The sequence below is a fragment of the Micromys minutus genome (genome assembly GCF_963924665.1).
Source record: "Micromys minutus genome assembly, chromosome: 17".
In the NCBI taxonomy this organism is placed as follows: Eukaryota; Metazoa; Chordata; class Mammalia; order Rodentia; family Muridae; genus Micromys; species Micromys minutus.
The window spans coordinates 17,501,991-17,521,411 of NC_137952.1; positions in this window are offsets into that span (position 1 = coordinate 17,501,991).

A 19,421-nucleotide genomic window follows, 5' to 3' on the forward strand; every position below is an offset into this window, starting at 1 on the left:
TTTTCATTTTTCAATTTTTGTTTAAAGTACATGGAGGTCATTTTCATTTCCTGGCCATTGTAAATAAAGTAGCCATGAACATGGCTGAGAAAACAGTTATGGAGTAAAATCCCCAGTCTTTAGGACATATACCAGGGTGGTATAGATCTGTCCATGTGTTCTTTGGAAATTGCAAAGGATATCTGGATAGTAAATTTGTGCTTGTGTGAAAAACCAACAGCTATGAAAAGCATGAAGAACTGGACTCATTAAAGCCATCTGGGAGCAGAAACAAGAGGTAGCATTCAGCAAGGAGTGTGAAGTCACTCAGGGTCATTGATTACTATTGATTTTAATTCTTCCGGACCAGTAATAGAAATAGAAATTTCATTTAGGTGTTTATGTTCCCACTCTTTCTTTAGAATGTGGGCATGTTTATAGCAAGTAGCTCTCCCTTTGCTCTATAACTTTCTGAATCAAGAGGAACCCTCTATGGATCTGATTTTGGTCACAATACCCTAGACTATATATACACATGATGGCATGATTGGAAGAGATTTGACAGTGCTCTGGGTGAGAGTTCAAACATTTACAAGTAACATCAAGTTATCATTTGTGCCCAGAAAGCAAGCTATCATAGGGTTGAATTCATAGAAGAAAGTTGTCACAGTTGATGAGTGCATGACTCTTGATAGGAATGTATCACTCTAACTGTGGTCATACATATAAAGGTATAGTACATCATATCCCTATAATTATCTAAATTTGTTTTGATCAATCACAAGAAATTCAAGGCAGCCAAATTTTTTAGAAAAATACTCATTTATTTCTGTTATTTCTTTTTCATCTCTCATACTGCCGTGAAGGTATATGTGCTACTCCACTGAAGATAATTAGAAAAGAAATGTTCTAGAGAAATTTTTAGTTGACCAGGGTATCATGAGTGAATTGATAGTTACCTGAAGATGACTAAAGAGGCACAGAAAAAAAGTGGTTATGTTTACCTTAGAGCAGTAAAACCATTCAACCGTTCTACAGACAAAGAAGTAAAGAACACTGCGTATAAGGTAGTAAGTTGCCCAGAAAGAATTAACTTTCAAATAAATAAACTTCTATTAAATAAAATCGCATGTGAAGTCCAATCTAGCTGCACTGAGTACTAGCAGTTCCTTCAAATAATATTAATGAGGCAAATGTACAGACTATTTCTAATTAACTGATATGGTTTTTGATGATACTTGTAAAGTATCAGCTGGATAAAGATCTGCAAATTAACAAATAGATATAAAAATCATAACAGGGTTTATAATACCAACATGAGAATTTAAATAATCTGTATTGGTCAGAGATGTGATTATTCTGTTACAAACTAGCTCAGACCCTACACTGCAGAATGATGCCTATGGAAATTATTTGCTGCTTTGGAAGAGACACTTAATGACCTTTCATAATTATATAAATTTCTATAAAATTACAGTTTAAATGAATAGAGCAAAGTCTTTGGATTAATAATGACACAAGGAATTTATAAAATATATACAAGATAAGCAAAGTAGTCATAGGGTAATATTTCTGGTGGAAAATTATGAAAACGAAGTTTCAGTGGTGGCAAAAACCTAGTCATTAATCTGTTAAATATTTTCAATGACTCCATGATTATTTACGTGGCACTCCTTTAAAATTTTAAGATACATAAAGAACCAGATCATTAAAACTACCACCACCATCATGGTCATGTATGTTAAGTATTCATTTCCATGTCAGAAAGAACATTAAGTGTGCCATGGTTTCCCTCAAACACACTTTCAAGATGATAAAATTGTAATACAGATGAAAGGGCATTGCAGCTACATTGACAGACAAGACCATGTAAAATCTTATAAAAGTAGCTATTAGTATTTTTTTAAAAATTATGCCAAGTTATATCAAACCACTACATTGTGAAATAATACAAGAAAGTAACAAAAAAGCTGTAACCATTTTTGTTTCCTCAGATCAACGTTTTTATTTTTCCACTTGTACCCAGGATCCAAATCATGTATTCTTCCTACATAATTATTTGATTATTCCTCCCATAGTTCCTTGGATGGTGTAACAGCATTCTCTATTGGAAAGGAACCATGTCACAGGGAGACTATTGAAGTGGAAAGATGGAATCCTTACTGCACATACATTCATAGACTCTGGTCTCTATTGGAGTCTTATTCCATTCAAAAAGAGCTAGGAAAGACCAAGAACCTGTGAGGTTCAACTTACTTATCGCAACCAAACTTTTTGTCTAATTCTGTCACAGAATGTCACTGTACATGAGTCTTCTCTTTTGCTTAATTTTTAGTCTTGTAAGACCGTCTATCAACATTCTAAGTCACTTCCATCTTTTAATTGTTCATTTAAAAGCTAGAGAGATAGTTCAATGACTAAGAATGTTGTCATTGTTCTTCCAGAGAACTTGAGTCTGAGTTCAGCACTCACATCAGGCAGGTCACATCTGCTTGTAACTCCTGCTCTAGCAGTGAGGTTCAACACTTTTGTCCTGCACAGGACCGTCACTCACAGGCGCATGCTGAAAAAGAGGTACACATGCATACACCCAACAAAAATGATGATAATGATCATGTAAAGACAACCTTGCCTTCTCTATGACAGTGGGTTCTGAAAAGCCAAGATGAGCTAAAGAGGGTTTGTGATAAAGGTAAGATAACAGTGAGAAGAAAGTGTCACCTTGAAGGGCTCATTGATAGTTCAAGCAGCAGAAAGTAGACCAACAAATATTCCATAAAGGTCAGCAAGGATTAGTAACCAGGAAAGGGAGAAATAGAACATCACTGGAAAATAAAGTGCCCCAAGGCACTTTAACTGTTTAGCAAGTATATCACTGTGGTTTCATGCATGTGCTTTTCTTAGGCACCAACTGTGGCTCCAGGTGTGTGCTTTCTCCCTCAGGATGTTGAGGCACTGCTGTACACCGGGCTGGAAGAATGAAGTGGCTGAGAGTTGGAGGAAAACAGCTGGTGTTTATTTATGGTAGACAAGGGCTATATATGACCTTACTGAATGGGAAGAGGTTTTCAGGATGAATAAAATTATTGGCTAGAATTAAGGTACTGTGAATGGCTCATCTGTATGGAGAAGCATTTCAAAAATCCCAGGTACTTGCTAGGCAGGTCCTTTTCTTTTCTTTTCCTTTCCTTTCTTTTCTTTTCTTCTCTTCTCTTTTCATTTCTTTTTCTTTCTTTCTTTTTTTTTTTTTTTTTGGATATTTTCTTTGTTTACATGCCAAATGTTATCCTCTTTCCCTGTTTCCCTCTGGAATACCCCTATCTGGAATACCCCTTACCCCCTGCCTCTATAAGAGTGGTTCCCGACTCATCTACCCACTCTCTTTTGTCTTCCTGCCCTGGAATTTTCTGTACACTAGGACACTGATATCCAATAAGGCCATCCTCTGCTACATATGCAGCTGGAGCCATAGGTCTTTCCATGTGCACTCTTTGGTTGGTGGTTTATTTCTTGGAAGCTCTGGGGGGGGGGGGCTAGTTGGTTGATGTTGTTCTTATGAGATTGCAAACCCTGTCAGCTCCTCCAGTCCTTTCTCTAACTCCGATATTGGGGACCCTGTTCTCAGTCCAATGGTTGGCTGTGAGCATCCGCTTCTGTATTTGTCAGGTTCTGGCAAAAGCTCTTAGGAGACAGCTATATCAGTCTCTTGTAAGCATGCACTTCTTGACATCTGCAATAGTGTCTGGGTTTGTAGAAGTATATGGGATGGATCCCTAGGTGGGGCCATCTCTGGATGGCCTTTTCTTCACTTTTGTTCTACAGTTTTTTTCCACATTTCCCCTCTTGAGTATTTTGTTCCCCCTTCTAAGAAAAACTGAAGCATCTACACTTTGTTCTTCCTTTTTCTTGAGCTTCATGTGGTCTGTGAATTGTATCTTGGGTATTCTGAGCTTTTGGGATAATATCCACTTATCAGTGACTGCATACCATGAGTGTTCTTTTGTGACTGGGTTACCTTATTCAGGATGATAGCTTCTAGTTCCATCTATTTGCTAAGAATTTTATGAAGTCATTGTTTTTAATAGCTGGGTATTACTCCATTGTGTAACTGTACTACAATTCCTGTATCTATTCCTCTTTTGAAGGACAGAGTTCTTTCCAGATTTAGGCTATTATGGATAAGGCTGCTATTAACACAGTAGAGCATGTCCTTTTTATATTTTGGAGCATCTTTTGGGTATATGTCCAGGAGTATAGCTGGGTCCTCAGGTAGTACTATGCCCAATTTATTGACGAACCCCCATACTGATTTCCAGAGTTCTTATTGGGAAAGAGGAAGTTCGACTTGTAGGCTCAAGGACTATGTGACATTCCTCAGGTAGAAGTTTGGGTGTCAGGCTCCCCAAATCAGGCAGAGAATAGGAAGCTAGACTAAGAAAAGGGAGTTTTCGGTTTTGTATCGAGCTCAAAGGAGTTATCTGGACATGATAGATCACAACCTTAGCTAAGGTGCCACAGGTCACACTCACTTTCCAGATAAAAGTAGTATCAACAGGTGGTCACCATCGGAAGAGCGTGTCGATCCCAGAGGAACAAGACCATACACATATGAAATGTTGATCAGAGTGTACAAAGGGTGATAGTGAGGGGTCCTTAGCAAAGGGACAAATTAGTCCCTAAAGGTGAGGATTCCTGGGAGAAAAGGTTTAGGATCAAAGCCCTTGAAGAATTGGCCTAGAGGAAACAGTACAGTTCAACTTACCCAAAGCCATAGAAGCAAAATGTATACATATTACAATTCACTGGCTCTTGTGACAAAAGTATAAATAATGTATGTAAGCTAGGAGGAAGACACAGGGCATGTCACTGGAGAAATGGGACGACATCTGTGAGTGATTATTCAGGACCTGCAATGGCACTTACAGGAAAGAACTTAAAGATGGGAATAACATAACCACATGTAAACTTCGAGGACTATCCTGGCTTCTACACAGAAAGGGGGTAGAAGAATGGGTAGAGAGATGCAGATATACAGGAAACTGCAGATGAAGCAAACGGTTGGCTTTCCTGCTACACACAATAGACTCAAGTCAAGTTGGTTTTCTGGCAGCTACTTTGTCCTCCACCTTCTGCTAAGGCCTGTACTCCAGAAGGTGGCCCCAGAGGGCAAGTCGGCCAACAAGTTGATCACATGGCAGTGATGACTGGTTTCCATTTTATGGTGGTTTCCTTTCATGCTCTGCATGGCCTCTCATGCCCTCATCCCAGTCAGGCTCATGAGACTACATAGGCCCACACTCCCTCAATACTAACTGTAAACACATGTTTTCTGCTCTCTCTAGTTGCAGCCCAAAGTGCCATAGGCTGCAGCTCACCACAGAGGAGAAGGGGCATGAAGCTGTTTGAGATGTCTTAGGTAATCACAGCCACACAAAATGTCTCAACCTCATGTAATAAATCATATCTTCCACATCTGTCAGGGCAAGAATAGAAAGGAGGCATGTCTTCTCATCCACGTGTGGCTGAACACTTCTCTCTTGGTCTTGCACAAACACAACTGGAGCTGCTGGAGGTCACTTCCCTCACATCATATATATGTTAACAATCCAGGGGCTCAGGCAATGTGAAGTTCTGTAACTGACAATAGACGGCTTTGACAAGCTTATGCTAGTACCTTCCTGAAAGTACTATGTCTAGAAATCTCATCTTAAATCTCACCCATCCTTGTCATCTTTATCTCCCCTTTTTACCCTCTACTCTTGTGATATGCTCCATTTTATCCTTTACTCTTATGATACACTCCATAAATAGAACTCTATGGGAAAAGGATGCTACCTTAAACTCTCTTAGTCTGAAGACTAGGTGCAGACACCTTACACTGTATTTTGTAAATTGATGTGACACTAACATGATAACAAAATGGGTTTCTAGAAACAAACATAGAAACATTCTGAATAGTGCAGAGTTCAGAGATGGGTTGTTATGGCTAGGCTTTTTACTGACCTCATCTAGCTATGACACCGTGCCTCAAATCATATCATCTCTATTGAAAATAGAGCCAATGATATTCAGGAAACCTAGATGTTCTGTGGTTTTGAGAAATCAAGAAATATAGAGAAAAGAATGGGCCAAAATAACAAAGTTAAGCACTATTTTCCAACACAGGAGTGTTCCTGTGGCCACATTTGGTTCAACTTTAAAAAGTGTGACTGTCTGGTTTCTCAGTTTAAGAATGCAGAGACACACTCTGACAGTACCAAAAAGCCATGGCTGGAAGCCAGACAGTTGATGGTGAGGACAGAAATCTCACAAAAGATGATACCAGAACTCTAAACTGGACCACTGACACGTTCAAACAAGAACCCTGTACTCTGAAGCTCTATTAAAGCCTGCAGGAATAATTCATGATTGAGTCATCAGGGAGAGATCAAATTAGAATGTTCTATTTAATAAGGCAGGGAAGTATATATACATTTTCAAAGATGTTCACCAAAAATAGTTTAAAATGAACCTATTTTTATACACATGAACTTTGTATCCAGTACAACTCATTTCCTTAATGTTCCAGATAGATAGTTGACATTTTATTGTACGTTGGTTATGTTCCAAATTTAATCCCAAGCCACCTGCCCCTCACTGGTCACAGAGCCATGCTCAGGAAACACAAAACCATTATGCTAATACAAGACTAATCTTAACACAATTAGTTAAGTAAACGTCCCATACCCTTACTCACAAATTACACACTGATACTCAAAACCAAATATATGATTCCATGGTTTTCCAGTCTGCTTCCTGCTCCCAGTCTTATATTATAGATGTTCGTGTGTGTGCTGACTAGATGCAAATAAGATTTTAAAAGACCACTTAGGGTGATATCTTCCTAATCCAACAATCTTCATTTTCATATGATTTGACTTATCTTTGAATGCTTTGGGTCATATCTTTAAAAAGAATTCAGTTATTACCACTAAGCAGCACTGAACTTTTGAACCTGCAGAAGTAATGATAGAAATGATTCCTAGGAGACAGAGCAAGAATGACCACATCTGACACTATATGTTGTTTTATATTATTCATCAACATAACAACAAAAAGACTGGACTCTTCAGAACCAGATAAAATGAAGTGCATAAGCTGATGTGCAAATGGTCAGTGTTTTAGGACGTTGTCAATACTGGAAAGAACAAGGACATCAAGGATGCTTGTTAAATGACGAGGAATAAACTCTCATTTGGGGGTACCATGGGACCCAGAAGAAATGACCCCATAGAAAAAAGTTTGTTAACCATATTAGAATATGACTGCCCATGGTCTACACTGGTATATGCAGATATGTCAGTCAAGACAATGCTACAGTGACCAATAACTCTCCAATTCTGAAGTCAGAGTAGCATACATGTTCTGCCTTGTTACATGTCCATTACAGATTAGGTGGACTCTGTTTCCTATTACTACCTGCTCAGCATCCAGACTAACAAATAGCTGTTAACAGAGGCAAAGTAAAGATGTTTCAAAAATAAATGTGCTGGATCTTAAAATCTCCACAAGAAAGTAGATTGTTACTTCATGTCAATTCTATTGGCCAGATCAAGTCACATGATCAAGCTTAGCAACTGAGAGCAAAGAATGCTGGTATGCAGCTTGTTTTCTCCTTTCCATTCTATCTGAGATCCAAGCCAAGGGAATAGTGACATTCACATTCCAAATCTAGAAAGTACCTTACAGGGAGCTTGTCTCCAGGTTGATTCTAGACCGGAGTTGAGAATCAATCTAAAACACCAGATTCACTGAATCCAGAGTTAGTCTAAGAAACCTATGCAAGAGTATTCAAAGGACTGTTTCTAATAAACTTGTAATGTTGGTTTACAATACGTGCTGTATGCTTGGGCAGGGCTAATATGCATCAAAGTTGTTTTACTAGTACTCAGTAGTGTGTGTGTGTGTGTGTGTGTGTGTGTGTGTGTGTGTGTGTGTGTGTGGTTTTTCTGCTGCTGGTTTTTGTTGTTGCTGCTTTTGTTTGTTTGGGAGTTGCTGTTGTAGTTGTTACCAATAATGCAAAACAATTTGTGTATCATGTAGTCAAACTTTTCAGTCTACTCTTTCCTTCTGAGTAGTAAAATAGAGACTCAGCTGAATTTGCATCTATGTTTTCCACACTGATTTCTGTTCCTCTACGCCCACAGGAGATTTGAAATACAGAAGTCAGTTGAGTCAGCTGGTAAACATACCTGACAACCAGACACTCCGGCAGGTACTGCGCTGTTGGAAACCGACCCTAACACTTACCAGTTCATGTGTTTCTGTGTGTGTGTGTGTGTGTGTGTGTGTGTGTGTGTGTGTGTATGTGTGTGTGTGTGTTTGAGTGTGTTATTTGTGAAGAAACATGCTCATATGTGCAGCTGTATGTATATATGTATGGAAACCAGAAATCAGTATCTTCTTACTCAGTAGCTCTCTATTTTATTTTTAGAAGCAGAATCTCTTGGTGAGTGTCACACTGATTTAGCTAGACTGGCTGACAGTAAGCTCTAGGAATACACCTCTGAAAGTTTTCCCTTGGTCTCTGCCCAGTACTATTGATTTCAGCCACAACCTGGCTCTTACCCCTCACTCTTAATAAGCTGTTTTTAACCTCTCTGTATATAGCTGCTCACCTAAGAATTGAAAAAAAATATATAGGTACACATAGTTCGTGATAAATTACTATGCAAATCTGACAACCAATTCTAGTGGGAACTGAAAGCACAAATGGCTGAGTTCTTTGGTATATTCCCACAGTGTATTCCTTGCTCTTTCTACTTACTTCAAAATCCTCTGCTTCATCCATTTCTCTATACCCTGCCTGCCCCAAAACAAAAAAAAAAAAAATATTCTGAGGTCATAATTTATGACTCCATTAGGAAATATTTCTAGAAAACCATTCAAATGTTTCCATTTTTGTATTTCAGTCTCTATGTTCCTATGCTACAGAAAGCCATTTTCTCCTCTGATTACTGTTTAAACTCTTTAAGAACTTGTCAAGCATTATTATGTCATACTCATCCAACTTGGGGATTTAATCATCCACTCCATCCACTTCAGAACATATTCATTTTCTGGAGTATCCAGTGACATGATCCCAGTAGCAGAGACAAGGATTTGAGCACTTAGGTTCTCTTGAGTAACTTTGATTTTCTTGAATCCTAAGGAATCTTTTAGAGGTAGGCCTATATAAAGACAAACTTCCAATAAATTTCACAAAATGACATGTGCTCTTTCCACTATTCACTTCTGATTAAGAATCTATTCCAACAGCTCTTTATGCCAATGAGAGGATGAGCTTACAGTGGCAAATAAATTTGGAAAAGCACAATCTTTAGGTCATTTTTTAAATCATTGGAGTCAGTGGGATATATAAAAAGAGTGGAAGAGGATATTGAATGAACTGGGTGGGAAAGCAGGTAAATATCATCAATGTAAGTTTGTGTTAAATTTTCAAAGAATTAATTAACATTTTTGAATTTACAACCAAAAGGTTTAAAACTTTTCAAGTCATTTTGATGACATTATTTAAAAACTTAATGCCTAAACCTCTACAATGATAAAGTCAAGATCTGTATTAGATAATTTTCAAATTTTGTAATGTTCAACAACCTCTATCAAACAGCTTTGTGAAGTTCTCAGAAATAAAAAGCAAATGACTTAAATTTTAGAAATGTCAAAATAGAGCATTAAGTAGTTGATAATACACAAAACCCTTAAGAAGTTGCTCCAAACTTAGGGAACAATGTAAGTAGACACTGTTACTGTGTGTCAGAGAGCTTTGGCATGTCACTTGAATTGTCTGTCTTTTTCATCTCATATCTGTTTTATGAGAAGAAGCCAAATCCTGTACAGTTACCCAGGATTCAAGCTCAAGGGATCTTAATTTTGGCAACTGAAGACAATAGCAAGAGATTGAACAGAAGGAGAAAGAAGCCAAGGCTCTCTGCCTCTGCTTCAGGCTGCATCCTGGAAATTAATTCTCCTCTGTGTGCCACACTTCATTGCCATCTTTCATTGCTTGACAGGTTTGATTTAGCTCCAGCCTCCATCAGATGACCCTTGCTCCTCATCCAAGTCATAACCTATATTGTCTATCTTTCTAGGCTACAAGAATGATGCTATGAAAAGCATACCGTCTTCTCTTGGTTCTTACCAATTACATTTCCATGCATAATAATTACCTTGAATTGCATTCCTGCTGTTTAGAAGTCTCAAAGAGTTTCCTAATTAGATTGTAGTTGATGACACACCACACTGAATGTTGAAACAATGCAGATAACTGTTAGTACTCCAGTAGAAATGATAAGGAGCAAAACATTACATGTTACAAAGCTAAATTATGGAGACTATTCCAGAAAGAAGATGCTATTAGAAGAGCCACAGAATAGAATATAAACCTATATTCAACCATCTTTTCTTTCTTCAGTGGGAATCAACAGTTCCTGAGCTGTTTCATACATACAATTGGTGTGTTTAATGGATCACTGTAAGATGTTTCTTCATCCGATCTCCAGTGAGGGGGAGAAAGATGTTATTAAAACTGCTTAGGAATACCTTTAAAAAACATGAAGTCTGTCTCATTAGTAAAACAAGTCTGAATCAGGTCAAAGCAACTTAAAGATGTTGTTCCCAATTTAATTTTATTTCTTCCATCACTCATTGAGACTCCCCACTACATGCTAGAAAGTACTCTGGGTTCTTTATACTATAACCATGACTCTGAATAAAAACGATTAAAAATGATCCTTTCTTTTGTGCCGCCAACAAAGTTATGAGTATTAACATTTAAGACCCAGATCATATGTTTTCATAAAAACACTCTTTTTGCACAAAGAATTGACAGTATAGACTAGTGTGTGTGTGGCTTACTACAATAACATCTATAAAAGTCAAATTTTGTAGGAAATTAATCTAAATCTACTGAAGATACTGTAAATGAAAAATGTGTTTACAAAGCCAGTTCATAAATAAGTCTTATTCTGAAATCTTTGTGTTTTTTTAAGAAAATGTAATGCTGAATATACAGCACATGCAGAATAGAGGAATTGAATGTTTTGAGCTGGATTTAATTTGAAAGCATCTTTTCTGCAGTCTAATTTTCCTTGTACCGAAAAATACCATGACTACACATGTCACAGATAGTCCTATCCACTTACGACACTTAAGACTGAAAAAAATAACCAGACTGGTAAGAAACTGATAAAGGTGCAATAAGTGGCATGCATACGTTGGTCATAATTAACAGCTCTTTTCTTGAACTTGAGGCTCACTCAACAGAAAATAATTTATACCTGGTACTGAAAACCCAGTAGCAAGTATGGATATAAAAGAACCTACTACTGTCCCCTTAATAGACCAGCATAATTCCTTACTATCTTCGAAATCTTACTCATATATCCATAGTTAAGCTACCACCCCTCATCAAAGACGCCTGTCTTTACAATTTGAGACCCATCGCAGAAAGCTACAACGAGACACAATGCAGATATCAACAGAGCATGGAAAATACAGATCTAATAGATGCATTTAATTCTCATCTCCTGCATCATTGGCTCAGGGAACATAGTGGATGAGGGGTGGAAAGACTATAAAAGACAGAATAGGAAGTCTGCTGCGAAACAGCCTCTGAATAAGTAAGACAATATCAAAAGACATTTTAAAATGGGAGAGGGAAAATTTCATGGAGTCATAGACCTAGAAAAAGAATCACCAATTAATGACTTCTGAGAGAAGGGAAGTTATTCTTTTCCAGGGATGAGCCCGTATTTAGTTATCCAACATCAAGTAGTTACCATTGAAATCATATATGTGAAACAGCAGCAAAGGACTTAACAGGTTGTATTTATATAGTTGTGTATATTTTTACAAGCACATACACAAGTAACCATAATAAAGGAAAAGAGGCTATCAAAGTGAGATTGGATAAGAGATATGGAAGGAATTAGAAGAACAGGATTTGAGAGGGACAGGAGATATTAAAAGGAAAAGAAAGTGATGTAATTACATTTTAATTAAAAGTGCATAAAAAATAAACATAACACATAAAAGTTTTTCTGAGGCATAGTGACTTTAAGAAATACAAACAAAGCCATAGATGGTTTGTTTTGTGACAAATTATCCCTGAAACTTCAATGTTCTTACATGTTTTTTAACACAACAAATGGAGAAAATTACATGGAATACTTCCCAGATTTCTTTGATCACAAAATCTTGTATATACTAAGTATTTTGAAAGAAAAATGTTCTGTGGAACACCAGATTGGCACAAATGCGAAAAGAACTTGAGAAAAATTAAACTGTAGTTACAACCAAATAGAAAATCCATATGAGAACACGTTGATCGAGTTTAATAACACCCATATGGAAATTGATGTTATGCTTCATGTATTGCTGTTAATTGCATTTATTATCTATCCTTTAAAAGCATTAAATACATTATTGTCAGTGCATAGCTCTAGATAAAAGTAGTATTTGATGAAGTATAAGCTTTACCACACCACGTAGTTGGGATAGAATGGTAGACTTGGAAACCAGCTAGCTTTGTGAGCTTACTTCATTCAGTCTCCACATGCTTTAGGAAAGAATGGTGACTTTAAAACTACCTAGAATTTGGAGCTTAGATTATTAATTCCATTTTCATAAGCCTTCACTGTCAGGACATGTAGTGAATTATTAAACTAGACATTAAGAAATTTTTAGTTGTTAACATCTAGTATGTTTTGTGAACTTCGGAAGACCTAATCACTTTCTCTGTAGATAGACTGACAAATCCTAAACTTTAATGTCCAAATACAGGAAGATAGGGTTCTCTAAACCATGAAAATTTGTAAAATATTATTTTATGTGAGTTGTTGTGAGTCAAAACTTTTTCTAGGGAGCCTCAACATACATCTCCTTATCCCAGATAGGGAGTCCTTGCTAGGCCAAAGTATAGATGTCACCAAAGTCCAGCTTGATGAACCAGTGAGTTTTATTAGTTATGTAGAGGAATATGCATAAGGGGTTGCTTATAGAGGCAGAAGTCATTCAAAATTACCTATATCAGCAAAGCCTAGCCTACCATGGGTGACAACTGACAAAAGCTGGAAACCTGGAACTCAGTGCACATCTCCAAGTTAGGGAATATATTTACTATGTGTTTCAGTTTGTCTAAGCCTCTTCTAGGAAGCTGAACTTTCTCAAGGTTTTGACAATATACACAAAAAGCAAGCTACAAACTAATGTTTAAATTTAAAACAGTTCTCTGAGTTATCAGTATCTTAATGTGAAGGAGAGGGAACAAGAATGAGCAGAGGAAGAGGAAAGGCAACAAGGGGTGGGAAGAAATAATCAAAGAGAGAAGAAAGCCAGTGTTTTGAGGTATTTTGCCACTTTATAAAAATAAGTAAATACAAGGAAACTTTCCTACTGATGCGTTATAAAAAATATATTAACCACAAAGAAGAACCATCGTTGATACAAGATAATATGTATCCAATTATTAGCCATTTTATTAGAATATATTATTAATATTTCTTTTTACTTAATCTATAGACATGTCTTAGGCTCATGGTGAATTTTTCACAAATAAAGTAATAATAATTTCCCCATTCACTCTTAAATAAGATATGTGTGCCCAAATATTTACATCCATGAATCAAACACAAAAAATGATTATTTCATGAAAAATCAATATAAGTGTAGCATAAATTTAAATGTAACACCAGCAATAAAATGTCTTAAAAGATACTGTCATGTATCAGTAGTATCAGTGTTGTCTCAAAATACATGGTTGTATTAGTTCCCTGGTATATTTCTAATGCCTCTCCTATTAGTAAAATGCCTTCAAAAATTATGGCGTTTATATTGTGCCTCTGAATCTATGAGTTAAATCACTCTTTGACTTGAAACATATGCAAATATTAGACTGAAAATTTTGAAGAAATTAAAATAATTTTTGAATAGTTATCAAAGTGTAATTGCTGAGATTGTTGTCAAAAATGAGTCTTTCAGTTCATATTTTTTAAAGTTCCATGGAATTGTCTAATGTCTCTGACTATGTGGACTGTTACTTCTCAATGCAGAAGATTTCTAAAAGAGCTAGTTCTGCGACTCACTATTAACTCTCATTCTAGATCCAAATGCTACATAGAACTGAACACAAATTAAAAACATTATGTGTGACTTGGATGTTGAAAATTTAGTTGATTATCATAATTAATATGATCTAGTATGTATAGTTGAAGATGTCTCATAAATAGCCTTTGTGGTGTTACTATCATTGTAAAGTTTACACATGAAAAACCTAAACTGTGGAAGTCTTAAGCAGTTTATCCTGGATAATAGAGTTAGCAAGTAGCCAAACCAGGATACATACCCAGCTATATTTCTAGACATCTTGAGCTCTGTACTTTGGAAGGAGTCATTTGAAACTTTTTCATATAATCCTCAGTTTTCACAATGCCATCTCTTTCTATGTTGGTTTTTCATTGCCTTTCCTACACAACATTCTTCCCAAGTTCATAGTAGACTAAAGTTCAACTATGTCCAGAATTTTCATCTGGCTACAAAAAAAAATGGCCATCTTAGTCTATGAACTTAGACGACAAAGGATGAATCTTGGTTTCTACACCTCTTGTTGGCTAATGCTTAAATCCCATCTATCCACACCTGCTGGATATCTTATGACTGAACCTGGGTACTGTGGTCCTTCTTAGAGCAACAGTATCCAGACATGCAGCATAACTCCATTACATTTTTATTATATATTATTTGAGTCACAAAGGCTGCAGGCTTCCATATAACTTCTCTTTCATTTCTGGCTCAGAATGTACCTTCATCTCTCACATTCCCATTTTCTACAACCCTCTCTGCTTAAACTTCTGTATATAGAAGACTACTACACACATCTTTGTTTCCTTTTATTCATTCTCTATTATTCTTCCTCACTCAAGGAACACGCCCTCAACTTCCACTTAATTTTCTGGCTTCCACTATGTTCCATGTTAAACAAAACTAAAGAGTCAATACTAGAATTCACACACGAGAAAGGACATGAAGTTATTCTGAGGTCCTTCTTGTACTTACCTACTTTATTCAATATTTTTTCTAATTCCATACCATTACAAGCAAGTTTAATTTTTTACAGTTGTATAAAATACTATTGTTTACATGTACCTCATTTCACTATCTATTCATCAGTGGATGAACATCTAGACCACATCCATTTCCTAGATTATAGATATTTCCTAGATTATAGATATCAGAATAATGAATGTGGATATATGAGATACATGAGAGAATATTGAATTCTATATGCCTAAGAATTGTGCAATTGAGTCATATGATAGTTTGATTTGTTGGGGGCAGAAGAACTTACCGGACCTAGAAACATGGTGGAATAAAGGTAGTCTTCACCTCCTTGCCCCATGAGACACTACATGTCCTTTTCATTTTAAATTTGAAATCCTAACTCCTAGTGCTCACTAGTCATACTACAGGCAACAGCCACAGGCAGTCCCTTTCTGTGTTAGGCAATAGAAGGTTTCTAGACGCCATCCCCTCTAGAAAACATATACTTTGATTTTGACTCTGGAATATTCAGAGCTCTTTATGGTTAACATGGTAATGACTTACCCCATTTCTGGATCTCAGTTTTTCAGCATGGAAAATAGGAGTGTTTCATGATGTCTCCATGGTTTCAAGATGACTTGGATCTACTGTGACTAGCACTTATGTCTTTTCTATTGAAGTTCTCCATAAAGCTTCATTCTGACTTTCCTGGAAATCTTCAAAGAACAAATTGCACAATATCCTCAAAACACAGATATTTGATGACAAAGTGTAACAAGAGTCATAGCTCTGTGTCACACAACAGCAAGAGCATAGAAAGAGAACTCATTCTAGAAGTTACCTGGAAAAAATTCTATGTTATGATGTAATACATATGGACATTATCCCTGCTTCCTGACATTGCTCCTAAAACTCTCAGGAATCTCTGAAGTAAAGTTTTGTGGTTATACGTTTGGTTTTCTCTGTAAAAATTTTTTTTTCATTTTGTGTGTGTGTGTGTGTGTGTGTGTGTGTGTGTGTGTGTGTGTGTGTGTGTGTGTGTGTGTGTATTATTATAGATATGGCCATGTGGAGGAAAGAGGACAACTTTCAGGAATTAGTTCTTTTCTTTCACTGTGGAAGCCCAAACTAAACTCAAGTCTTTGGTCTTAGGCAGCAAGCACTTCACCACCTAAGCTATCTCACAGGCTGCTTTACACTAGTGAGGATGTATGCAGCTTGAAGTGTGTGTAGATAGCTCCCCACTCTCAAGCTCTCTCCACTTGCAGTCTTAGGGAAAAGAAAAGCAGTCAAAGGTCAAGTTGACCGCCCACTGGAGGTTTAACCAGTTTTGACTGTATAATGAAGGTTCAATAAGATACTAAAGAGAGTGGATTTGGAGGGATTCAGTGTTTGTGCTTCCCAGAAGCATGGCAACCTTTTTCTACAGGAACTGGAGTTTCTATATTCAGAACACTCTCAGACCTTGCTGTATGTGGCTTTTCACATGACTGTCCATCTCTGTCTCTCATTACAACTTTCAGAACAAATCAGTAAACACTGATATCTCTGAGTCCTCTGGGTTGCTTTTGCAAAATACCAGATATTGTTTTTAAAGATGCTGTGGGAAACTTTGGTTTTCTTACTTTGTAACTGCTGTAGGGAGAAATTATGGTGGAAGAGTACATGGTACTTCAAACTGTGAAAGCAGAAAACAATGTCATAGCTGACTAGAATTCCTGGTCACCAGGATTTTATCCACTGAAAAATGATTTTTTTTTTTTGAGAAAAAAATGCCCCACCTGTCTTGAATCATCAGTGTTGACTGAATATAAGAGTAGAGAATAGGGAGAAACACTGTGGTTTGTTCCTATGCCTTATAATACCATTCAAATACAATCTTTAATGATGAAAAAAAAAGGATAAGTAATAAGCATGAGAAACATTTCAGGCAGGGCAAGCGATAGATACAAATGCCTACTTTCCAAAAACTATGGAATGATTGAGTGTCATGAAAGCTCAAGATGGGAAGGGGTCCTAGAGCTGACATGGAGAGTTAATGAGTTAGTAAGGATCTTGGAAAAAGTAAAAATACTGGGGTCTGAAAGTTGGGATGGGGATTGGCAACTGGATGACTATGGCTACAATAAGGAATGAACAAGAGCAATCTAGGTTAAGAGAAAGGAGGAATGAGCATAATTCAGAGAGAGTCTAAATTTAAAGTAACTTGTTGCTGCTATTGACAGAAAGAAAAAGATCAGGGTGACATTCCCAAGTTATGGCTTGGTTAGCTAGCATATAATGGTGATGTTCCTTAATACAAGGCAAAAAATCCTATCTATATACAACTTTTTAAAGAATACTTTTAAGTGTTCTGGAAACAACCAATATGTTTATTGTATGCTTGGATAAGTTTCATGCAGATATATTAGCTGTCTCCTGGCGAGAGTCATGTATGTTTATCTCATATTCACCACCAAGGGGGAAAAGTAGATCAAATGATAAGAAACCCCATAATTTTAAATTACATTTTATTTCCCATGAAGAACTTGTATAGCACAAAAATTAAGATAATGTATTGCAACAATGAGTTGTCTAAACAATCTCAGAGTATCTCTTTCAGGAGTAATTGAACCTCAGTGATTTTCTTCATATCTCTTAGGCATGTGGGATGAGGATTGTGTCTATATGAAACACAAATGTCATATCTACTTTCTCTGTTGCTGTAACTCCCTTTTATCTGCAGAGATAAACAACTAAAAGGAGGAAGGGTTTATTTAGGCTTCCAGCTCTAGAGGAATACAGTCCACCATGGAGATTAAGCCATGGACCCCTTCAGGGAGGACCTGGTAGCAGGAGCAGGAGAATGCCTGGTCACACTGCGGCCACACTCAGGAAACAGAACACCAATAGCAAGAGGTAGTAGCAGAGCTTGAAAACCTCAACATAATCTCTCCCACACAGGGATCCACTTCTTGAAATAATGCTCCACCTCCTAAAAATCCCACAATGCTTCCAAACTGCCACCACTCAAACACATGAGCTTTGGGGTACATTTCACATTTAAACCATAACAGAAAAAAAATACTTCTCTCTGGGTTCAGGAAAGGTCAAGTGTAAACTTGTAGAACATTTTGAGAGCATTCAGCTATTTATCTCAGTGTGTAGTACAATAATCTGCCTTATATATTCCAATTTCACTGGAATGGCTGCTTCCAATCTTTATTGAAAGGCAATGATTAGAAAAATAAACAAAGTTCATAAGACTGAAAATTTCAAAACAATTGCTCAGTAAGATGGCAAAAATGAAGACAGCATGATTGACAAAAAATAAAATAAAATAAACACATAAATCTAGCCAGTGACAGGACAAGGAAGGTTCCTTCTCACTCAAATTGTGAAACAAAAGAATATCCTTTAAAGGACTTTAGTAGAAATATGACCTTTAGGGGCCAAGAAAGAATATCCCAGCATATTTTTATAGACATAATATTAGCCATCTGATTGTCATTCTTGGAAAATAGCCATTCTAGCAAAGATAATCAATTCCTTAACTTGGACATTTTATTACATTGAATCCTCAAATGTGGCTGTCTCACATTCACAAAAATCAGTAGACTTTTTGTCAACATTAAAATGAAAACATGAACAACTGAGCATGCCATTTATTTGATAAAATAGATGCCAAGTAAAAATCTATGCTTTAATGAAAACTTGTAGCTATTTTTGGAACATTTATTGGCAGTGATTTCCTCTTGACAGCTGTTCACATACACAAATTTTTATTCTTTACATAGACTTTATACTCTGGGACGGTTTGAAATCTTGCACTTAACAGGACTTCAAGCAAGTCACTGCTCCCAAATGTTTTCAATTCTGTTCAGTTCAATCTTGAGTGTAGTTGCTTAGGGGCAATATGCCTGTCTTCCAATTTTAGTGTTCTTAAAACACATTGTTGTGGTTAGTAAGCATTATAAGAGCCTTCTAAATTTAACAAATATTTTCATTCCCTTTACCAAGCCCACCCACAAGAGAAGATAAAACTTCAGTTTCATTCATACACACTCATCTGGTTAATATAAACCCCCTGCTTCTACAAAGCCCACTAAACTCTAAAGCTGAAAAAGAAATGTTAGAAATTATGCAAGTCCTGAGACTGAGAAGGGAAAAGAATACAACTCAAACCAAGTGATAGATTAAATAGTTTAAACTTTCTCATTTTATCAATGTCAGATATCCTTTATTTCCCTGAAAGCACCTGTATGAATTCATAATTGAATGAGGCCAGCTTGCTGTTTATATGAGTACATCCATATCTCATGGCTATGCAGGACATTGAGCCTAAGAACTCTGTCTTTCTTCCATGTTGATGATCTTAAGGATAG